Source organism: Tarenaya hassleriana, unplaced genomic scaffold, assembly GCF_000463585.1.
Source record: "Tarenaya hassleriana unplaced genomic scaffold, ASM46358v1 Cleome204, whole genome shotgun sequence".
In the NCBI taxonomy this organism is placed as follows: Eukaryota; Viridiplantae; Streptophyta; class Magnoliopsida; order Brassicales; family Cleomaceae; genus Tarenaya; species Tarenaya hassleriana.
This window is the reverse complement of record NW_010965404.1, coordinates 109,944-120,136: the sequence shown is the minus strand read 5'-3', so window position 1 is coordinate 120,136 and position 10,193 is coordinate 109,944.

The window sequence follows — 10,193 nt, the reverse complement described above, 5'->3', positions numbered from 1 at the left end:
CATCACTATTGAAGATATGCTCGGCATTAGGCAGCTCCTTGCGTTCCAAGCTATCCCGCTCTCGCTCCGTGCACTCCAAGCTATCTTGCTCCCGTTCCGTGCGTTCCAACTCTTTGTCCGTGCGTCCGGTCTCTATGTCCTCATCATTCCCTCCCTCTTGAGAAGCTTAGTCTCCTCGGGGTTCATACGGTAAGCGGGACGGTTTGGAAGTGGTGCTCCCGGCACAAGATCGATTTGGTGTTCGATCCCACGAGTTGGTGGTAATCCCGCAGGTGGTTCCTCGGGAAAAACGTCTTGAAAATGCTCTAGGAGCTTCTTAATTTCCAGGGGATATACAATCTGATCCGATCCTGCGCTCAACACTTCTTTGTACAACATTAGTAAAACCAAACGTTCATCTAGTAGAGCTTTACTTACCGTGCTTGGTTTCATGTAGAAGTTCGCCTTTTTGTTGTTGTCTCCTTCTTTGGAGAGCTTAACTTGCATCTCGTGAACCTGTGACGGACTAAGAGGAGCCAACGATATCTTACGCTTGTTAAATATAAAAGAGTAGTGGTTGGTCCTACCGTCGTGTTTCACCTCTCGGTCAAATTGCCAAGGACGTCCAAGAAGTATGTGAGAACATAGAGTATCCGGACAGCGGAGAACTCTTGGTCACGAGGCGAGTTTTGAGCACAATGACAAACCCGGAAGAAACTGCCCAAAGAGAGACAATCTTCCACAGTCGATGCACTATTAGAAACAAGGTATGTGGCCTAATCATTGATAGTGGTTCATGTACTAACGTTGCGAGTGCATACATGGTTAAGAAGCTAGGATTGGAGACCGAGAAACAGCCACACCCATATAAGCTTCAATGGCTCAACAACCAAGGGGAACTCAAGGTAAATGAACGGGTCAAAGTATCATTTAGCATTGGACGTTACCAAGATGAGGTGATGTGTGATGTTGTTCCAATGCAAGCGGGGCACATACTTCTTGGACGTCCTTGGCAATTTGACCGAGAGGTGAAACACGACGGTAGGACCAACCACTACTCTTTTATCTTTAACAAGCGTAAGATATCGTTGGCTCCTCTTAGTCCGTCACAGGTTCACGAGATGCAAGTTAAGCTCTCCAAAGAAGGAGACAACAACAAAAAGGCGAACTTCTACATGAAACCAAGCACGGTAAGTAAAGCTCTACTAGATGAACGTTTGGTTTTACTAATGTTGTACAAAGAAGTGTTGAGCGCAGGATCGGATCAGATTGTATATCCCCTGGAAATTAAGAAGCTCCTAGAGCATTTTCAAGACGTTTTTTCCGAGGAACCACCTGCGGGATTACCACCAACTCGTGGTATCGAACACCAAATCGATCTTGTGCCGGGAGCACCACTTCCAAACCGTCCCGCTTACCGTATGAACCCCGAGGAGGCTAAGGAACTCCAAACGCAGGTACAAGATTTATTATCTAAGGGTTATATACGTGAAAGCTTAAGTCCTTGTGCAGTGCCCGTTCTACTCGTGCCAAAGAAGGATGGGACATGGCGTGTGTGTGTGGATTGTAGAGCGATAAACAACATCACAATCAAATATCGCCATCCAATACCACGACTCGATGATATGTTGGATGAGTTAAGCGGAGCAACCCTCTTTTCAAAAGTCGACTTGAAGAGTGGTTATCATCAAGTCCGCATGCGAGAAGGAGACGAGTGGAAGACCGCATTCAAGACGAAACATGGGCTGTACGAATGGCTCGTCATGCCTTTCGGACTCACCAACGCCCCTAGCACCTCCATGAGGCTTATGAACCACATACTTCGCGCCTTTATCGGTAAATTCGTGGTTGTTTATTTTGATGATATTCTCGTCTATAGCAAGTGTTTATCCGAGCATGTGACACATCTTGAGCTTGTAATGGAGACTCTCCGAAGGGAGAAGCTTTATGCCAATCTCAAGAAGTGCACTTTCTGCACTAATGAAGTAGTTTTCCTAGGTTTTGTTGTAAGCTCGCAGGGATTAAGCGTAGACGAGGAGAAGATCAAGGCTATTCGGGAATGGCCAACCCCTACCACCGTCGGACATGTTAGAAGCTTTCATGGCCTAGCTAGCTTCTACCGACGATTCGTTCATGATTTTAGCACTCTTGCAGCCCCCCTCACATCCATCATCAAGAAGGATAAAGCATTCGAGTGGGGAGAAGAACAAGAGAAGGCTTTTGATACCTTGAAGGACAAGCTCACGAGTGCACCCGTCTTACTCCTTCCCGACTTTGATAAGGTATTCGAAATTGAATGTGATGCGTCCGGAATTGGTATTGGGGCTGTTTTGATGCAGGAGAAACGACCCGTGGCATTCTTTAGCGAGAAATTGAGTGGCGCAACGCTCAACTATCCTACCTACGACAAGGAGCTCTATGCCTTGGTTCATGCCTTACAAACATGGCAGCACTATCTCTTGGCGAAGGAGTTCATCATTCACACCGACCATGAGACGTTGAAGCATCTCAAAGGCCAATCTACGCTCAAAAGGAGGCATGCTAAGTGGTTGGCGTATGTCGAGACATTTCCGTACGTGATCAAGTACAAAAAGGGAAAAGACAATGTGGTGGCCGATGCGTTGTCAAGGCGGTATGCTTTGATTTCGATCATGGAGGCTAAGATGCTTGGATTCGAGCACATCAAGGGGCTGTACCGTGATGATGCCGAGCTTGGAGACATCTATGAGGAGTGCACTAAGGGAGCTCATGGATCATTCTACAAGGAGGCTGATTATCTCTTTCGGGAAAGGAGGCTATGCATTCCAAAGTGCTCAATGCGGGAGCTTATTTTACAGGAGGCACATAGTGGACCTCTCATGGGACATTTTGGCGTGGAGAAGACACTTGCAATCGTCAAAGAGCACTAAATTAGTTCTAAAAGAACTCTAAGAGAAACCTCTCAAAATATATTTCAAAGTTATTGTACAAATCTGATTTTTGATCTCTATTTATAGAGAACAATACATAAAACTTAGTAAAATAAACATAAGTGAACACAAACAAAGAGGTTTGGATGTGTAGTCTTCAAGAAAGTCATTATTGACTTTGTGGTCTTCAAGAATGAAGTTGGAAAGTCACTTTGACCAGATTTAATGCCAATTTTCGTCCTCCCTCTTGGGCTTGACTTTTGGGCTTGATTTATGGGCCTTCCAAAAATGAAATCAAGTGGATAATGGGCTGAACTTGTGGTTGATCCAAGCCCATGCACTTTTCCATGTATTCTTGACGCAAACATTCAAGAATAAGGCAATTTGGCACAGCTTGTAACTTCTTAGCTCGTGCTCTCGTCATCGGTCCAATTGGCTTGGTGAATTCTCCCACTTTGTCCATTCCAAAGCAAGCTTCCAATTCAGCTCCAATGGTGTTGCTTCCCATGTCCTCATCTAAGAGAATACTTCTTACAAGTTTTGATTGATGAATGATTGATTGATTATTACAATATGATTTGTATATCCTATTTATAGGATAAAAAAACATGAAAATTAGCAAAATAATATAAATAAAATACAAAATAAAATTTTTGATAGGTGTGGTCTTCAAGAGAGTGTTCATAAATGTGGTTTTCAAGAAGGAGCTTTAAATGCCTTTTAAAAATTTATTTCGTAATTGTCTTTGACCTCGTTATTTTGACCTTCATAATTCACTTTCATGGGCCATAATTAGGCTTATGGTGGGCCTAACTTGATAATGGGTTGATCCAACTTAAAAATCTTCATGTTTGGGCCAAAAGCTTCACATCTCAACATATAGGGCATGAAGTTTTTGAATTGTTGTGAAGTATCACTGGACTTCCATGTCATTTTTCATGTCGTCCATGTTGCTAGTGATGATCACAATAGAGAGAGCAAACCCGGAGCTGCCATGACAACCAAATTCGAAACAACGCTCATGACAAAGGGAAGAGCATCAACACATCTTCGGGTTTAGGTCCTAAAGGTAACAAATCAACTCTCGTTGAATTGCATTCACGAAGGCATTATGCAAGGGACTGCCTAAACAACCGTGTCATGATCCTTATGGATATGGGCGATGATGAGGTCATCGACCTAACCATGGACACGGATGAGCACAATGGATCGGATGAGAGCAAGGAGTGCATGGAGGAGGAGCCGAGCTCGGAAGAAGAAACCAACAACACCGAGGCCAACTTTCCACCTATGCCGGAACCACCCCTCACACGGTCTAAGGCACGAGCATGGCAGGCCAAAGTGAGGACTCTCATGGCACAATGGATTGAGCAAACAACCTACAAGATGGATGGAACAAGCAAGAAGACATGGTTACTTCTCGGCCTTGCCTTGGCCGAGAATGGAAGCTAAGTTCATCCTTGGAGACTTGCCGAATTGAAGAGCAGCCATCATCCTATCAAGACAAGTCTCCACACCAATTAGAGGCTTTGAAAATAGGAAAATATCCACCTCAAGGCCACCTCATCAAAATCAGATCTACAAAGAAGGAAAGAAGCCAAATTCGAGCCTAATCATCAACCACCTTTAAGGGAAGATCTTGAGCTAGCCTATGACATGGAAGTTCAGATAATTCTCTTGCCAAAAACATCTCTTGACCGTTGGTGACTCAGCAAGACACAAGGCTGCACCTTCCTTTTCCTTGTTAGAGAATATTTCCATTTTTTTCAATCTTTCCATTTCTTTGTTATTGCAGAAGTTTCTTTCCATTTTGTAATAATTCCTCTTCTCCCTATAAGAAGAGACGTTCTCCTTTGTTTAGGAGCAGATTTCGAATAAAACTTTGCGTAATTTCGTCCATTGATCTTGGTTTGTCCGAGAAATAATCTGCTTGGTGTGTCCGAGCCCCATTCTTGGTGTGTCCGAGAAATCTATCCGTTCTCTTCTGTTTTCCTCTGTATTTTTTGACCCTAAACCTTAGAGTGAGTGTCTTAGGACCAGAACCTCAGGTTAGAGTCATTATCCCACGAAAATTCCAAAGCAAAGTCCTTCTTTCGTTCCTATAGTTCACCGAGAAACCCCTAAGTGACCGAGGTGCGTATCAGCATTAGAACATTTTTAGAGTGCGTCGAAACATATTTAGAGTGCGTCGAAACATGTTTAGAGAGCATCCAAACATTTTTAGAGTGCGTCGAAACATGTTTAGAGTGCATCCAAACATACGTAGACTGCATCCAAACAGTTTTAGAGTGCATCAAAACATGTTTAGAGTGTATCGAAACATTTTTAGAGTACGTAGAAGCATATTTAAAGTGCGTCGAAACATGTTTTGAGTCCGTCCAAACATGTTTAGAGTGCATTAAAACATTTTTAGAATACGTTGAAAATTTTTTAGAGTTCGTCTAAACATGTTTAGAGAGCATTAGAACATTTTTAGAGTGCGTCGAAACATATTTAGAGTGCGTCGAAACATGTTTAGAGAGCATCCAAAACATTTTTACAGTGCGTCGAAACATGTTTAGAGTGCATCCAAACATATTTAGAGTGCATCCAAACAGGTTTAGAGTGCATTAAAACATTTTTAGAGTATGTTGAAACATGTTTAGAGTTCGTCTAAACATGTTTAAAGAGCATTAAATTATTTTTAGAGTGCGTAAAACATTTTTAGAGTGCATCCAAACAATTTTAGAGTGCATCAAAACATGTTTAGAGTACATCGAAATATTTTTTGAGTGCGTAGAAGCATATTTAAAGTGCGTCGAAACATGTTTTGAGTGCGTCCAATCATGTTTAGAGTGCATTAAAACATTTTTAGAATACGTTGAAACATGTTTAGAGTTCATCTAAATATGTTTAGAGAGCATTAGAACATTTTTAGTGATGTGGACATCCAAGGCAACACCATTGGAGCTGAACTCATGCAAGGACGAGCTGCATCGGAAGCTAGCTACGGGATGCACATAGTGGGAGAAAGCGTTGAGCCAATTGGACCGATTACAAGATCTCGTGCCAAGAAGCTACAAGCTGCATTAAATGGCCTTATTCTCCCTTGTTTGGGTCAAGAACACTTGGAGGAATGTGTTGGATTGGTCCATCAACAAGCTCAGCCCATTATCCACATGATATCAAGCTTGGAAGGCCCACAAGTGAAGCCCAAATTTTAGGCCCAATAAGGGTGACGAAAATTGATATCAATTCTTGTCAAGATGTCTTTCCAACACCATCTTGAAGACCACAAAGTCACCATTATGGTTTTCTTGAAGTTCCACACAATCACATTCAAGACTTCTTGAAGACCACACATTCACACCTTGATTTTTGTGCTTATTTATTTTAGTTTTTGCTAAGTTTCATGTATTGATCTCTATAAATAGAGATCAAAATCAGATTGTAAAAACACACAACTTTGAAATATATTTTGAGAGGTTTCTCTTAGAGTTCTTTTAGAACTAATTTCTGAACTTATTGGATCTTCATCCGTGGCGTTCAAACTTGACTTATCAAGTGTTGATTCCGCACAGCACTTGTGGCGTCTTCGATCGCCCTACGTTTCTAAACCAGGTTCACTCGGGGTTTAAGACCGTTCGTCTCGAATGTTTGCTTAGGTTTCGTTTGCGAGTTGTTTAGGGGTTTAGGGAACCCATCCACCGCCTATCGGGAAATCTATCGATCTTGGGATCATATCATTTGGTATCAGAGCCTAGATTTTCCTATTAGGATTATCCTTTATCATTTTTTTTTATCTATTGTACATCTTATCTTATCTTATTTTATCATTTCTTTTTATCGTTTTATTGACTTTTCGAGTTTTGATTTTGTTGCAGTGCAAATTACAAAGGGAATCAACAAAAAAAGAAGAAAAACAAAAGCAAAAAAAAAAAAAATCAAAGAAAAAAAATCTGGGAAAAGAAATTCGAAGATAAAAAAAACAAAGAGAAAAAAAAAAGATAAAGAAAAAAAAAAGAAAAGAGAAAAAAAATTTTGGAAGTTGATTCGATTTTTGAGTCGGAGTTGAGTCAAAGTTTCGATTTTGAGTCGTTGAGTCGTAGTCCAAAACTTTCGAGTCATAGTCGAAGTTTCATCTTTGAGTCGTTTGAGTTTTCTTGCTTTGAATATTGGGTTTAGTGAGTTGAATTTTGAATTCCATTGTTGTTGCATCTGATTGAGTTCCTTAATTAGTTTGCACAAGGATTCGTAAGAGAAACGGGAGAGTTGAGTGATACACAAATTGAGCGAAACACTTTTCTGAGTGATTTGTGAGGTTCTCTCATCTTCCTTTTCCTTGTCTATTTCTGTATATTTGCTGACGTTTTTACTTGCAGGAAAATTTCATAATGGCGGATGAACAAAATCGCAATCTAGACAATCAGCAACATGAAGAAGCAAACTGTTGAAGATTATAAAGTCTCAAATGTTAGAAAAGATCACTTAATGAAGCCTCAACCCTAAGAACATTCAAGGGCTTAAACCATGAAGACGTATATGGTGGCTGCAACATTGTGGATTTGATTAGATGCGATTTGCATCATATTACCGTTAGAATAAATTTTGTAGAAAAATAAAATACGTAAACATAATAAGACAAACGAAAATAAACGGAATTACTTTATTGCTACATCTCTTCTTCTTCTTGTTGAATTACAATGAAAATAATCCATACATTTATAGGAAAAATTATTGAAAGAAACAAGGAAATAAAGATACGAAGGCAAAATATAATTATCACGATATATATTTTATTCTTAATCGATATTATGCCTTTAATTGTTATCAATCATATCAAATGTCCATATTTTGTTTCTATTTCAACACAAACCCACTTCAAATGCAGGCATTGATGGGTGAGCTACGGAGAATCATGCGAGCTGAGTTGGAGGGTATCCATCAAAGAATAGACCAGATGGAAAATGAGGCGCAAGTCGCACATAACCTGCCACGACAAAATGCGGTGCAAAGACAACCTCGAAATGTTCCCGAAAGAGCTAGAACACCACCACAAGTTTCTAGCAACGAAGAAGATGTGAGATCAGATTTTTATGAGGCTCCTCGGAGGCAAAGACGAGAAAGAAGAGCTCGGGAGCGGGTTGATGATGATCTCAATGGTATAAAACTCGAAATCCCATCTTTTCATGACAGGAATGATGCTGAAACTTACTTGGAGTGGGAACGGAAGGTTGAGATGGTGTTTGATGTGCATCACTATTCGGAGCGAAAGAAAGTGAAGTTGGCAGCAGCTCGCTTTAGTGATTATGCACTTGCATGGTGGGATCAACTTGTGACCACAAGAAGAAGAAATGGCGATATTCCTATTGATACATGGGATGACATGAAAGTGGTTATGAGGCGACGCTTTGTGCCAAACCACTATCATAGAGACGTTCTGCAACGTTTGAGACGTGTGGTGCAAGGTAACCGTAGTGTCGAGGAGTATTATAAAGAGATGGAAATGTTAATGTTGCGAGCCAATGTTGATGAGGACAGAAAGTCAACTATGGACAGATTTATTGGAGGGTTGAATCAAGAGATCCAAGATCGTGTGGAGACTCAACATTATGTTGAGATGGAGGAGTTGCTACATCTTGCGATCAAGTTCGAGAACCAAATCAAAAGAAGGGGAAAAACGCATCAGAAGTTTGGTTCCAACTCTTCCAATGCTCGGCCACATTTCCACAAAGAAGATAAGCAACCTTTTGGTTCAAAAGTGGCAGCAAAACCCGAGGCCAAACCTGATACGTCTCAGCCAAGAAAACAAGGTGCTTCAGATGCTCTTCAATCGCGTACTCGAGATATTCGATGTTTAAGTGTTTGGGCAGAGGACATTATGCTAATGAGTGCCCAAATCGGAGAACTTTGGTGATTCGTGATAATGGAGAGATCGAAACCGAAGCAGAAAGTGAATCTGATTCAATGCCGTCTTTGGAGAGTGATGTAGACGAGCAAGAGGCTGAGTCAGGTAAACTGATGGTGACTAGAAGGGTTTTGAATCTTCGATCAAAAGAAGAGGAGAAAATCCAGCGAGAAAACATCTTTTATACAAGATGTGTTGTTAAGGACAAGGTTTGTAGTTTGATCATTGATAGTGGGAGTTGTACTAACGTGGCGAGCAATTCTTTGGTTGAAAAGCTAGGGTTGCTTACTCAGAAGCATCCAAAGCCATACAAACTTCAGTGGCTGAATGACAGTGGAGAAACGAAGGTTCATAGGCAAGTGAAGGTTACATTTCGTATTGGCAAATACGAAGATGAAGTGCTATGTGATGTTGTGCCTATGCAAGCTGGTCATTTACTTCTTGGGCGGCCATGGCAGTTTGATACGCGTGCTCAACACGATGGATACTCCAACAAATATTCTTTTGAGTTCAAAGGGAAGCAAATCAGATTGGTTCCTTTGTCTCCTAAGGATGTATACGAAGATCAACTCCAAATGATCAAGAACGAGAAGAAACTGTGTGACCATGAGGTAGTTCACTCAAAATTTTGTGAGGATTCGAGAAAATCCCAGTCAAAGGCCTTTGAGAGTATACCCGTGAGATCAAATACAAATTTCTTCATGAGAACGAGAGAGGTTAAGAAAGCATTGCTTTCGCACCAGCCTATGTCTGTACTTTTGTACAAAGAGGCACTTTTGAACATTAACGAACTCACTTCTACTTTGCCTAGTGTTGTTCTTGATCTTCTGCAGGAATATGATGATGTTTTTCCGGAGGAGATTCCAAATGGACTGCCACCATTACGAGGAATCGAGCATCAAATCGATTTCATTCCCGGTGCAAGTATTCCGAACAAGGCAGCCTACAGAACCAATCCCGAGGAAACCAAAGAGCTTCAGAGGCAAATTTCAGATCTGATGGAGAAGGGACACGTCTGAGAAAGCATGTCACCATGTGCCGTGCCGGTGATTCTTGTACCAAAGAAAGACGGTACGTGGCGAATGTGTGTTGATTGTCGTGCGGTCAACCAAATCACGGTAAAGTATCGCCATCTTATTCCGAGACTTGATGACATGTTAGATGAGTTGCATGGTTCAAAATTATTTTCTAAGGTTGATTTGAGAAGTGGCTATCATCAAATACGCATGAAAGAATGTGATGAGTGGAAAACAGCCTTTAAAACAAAGCATGGATTGTATGAATGGTTGGTTATGCCTTTTGGCTTAACAAATGCACCTAGCACGTTTATGAGGCTGATGAATCACGTTCTTAGACATTTTCTAGGACGTTTTGTGGTTGTGTATTTTGATGATATCCTGATATATAGCAAGAACCTT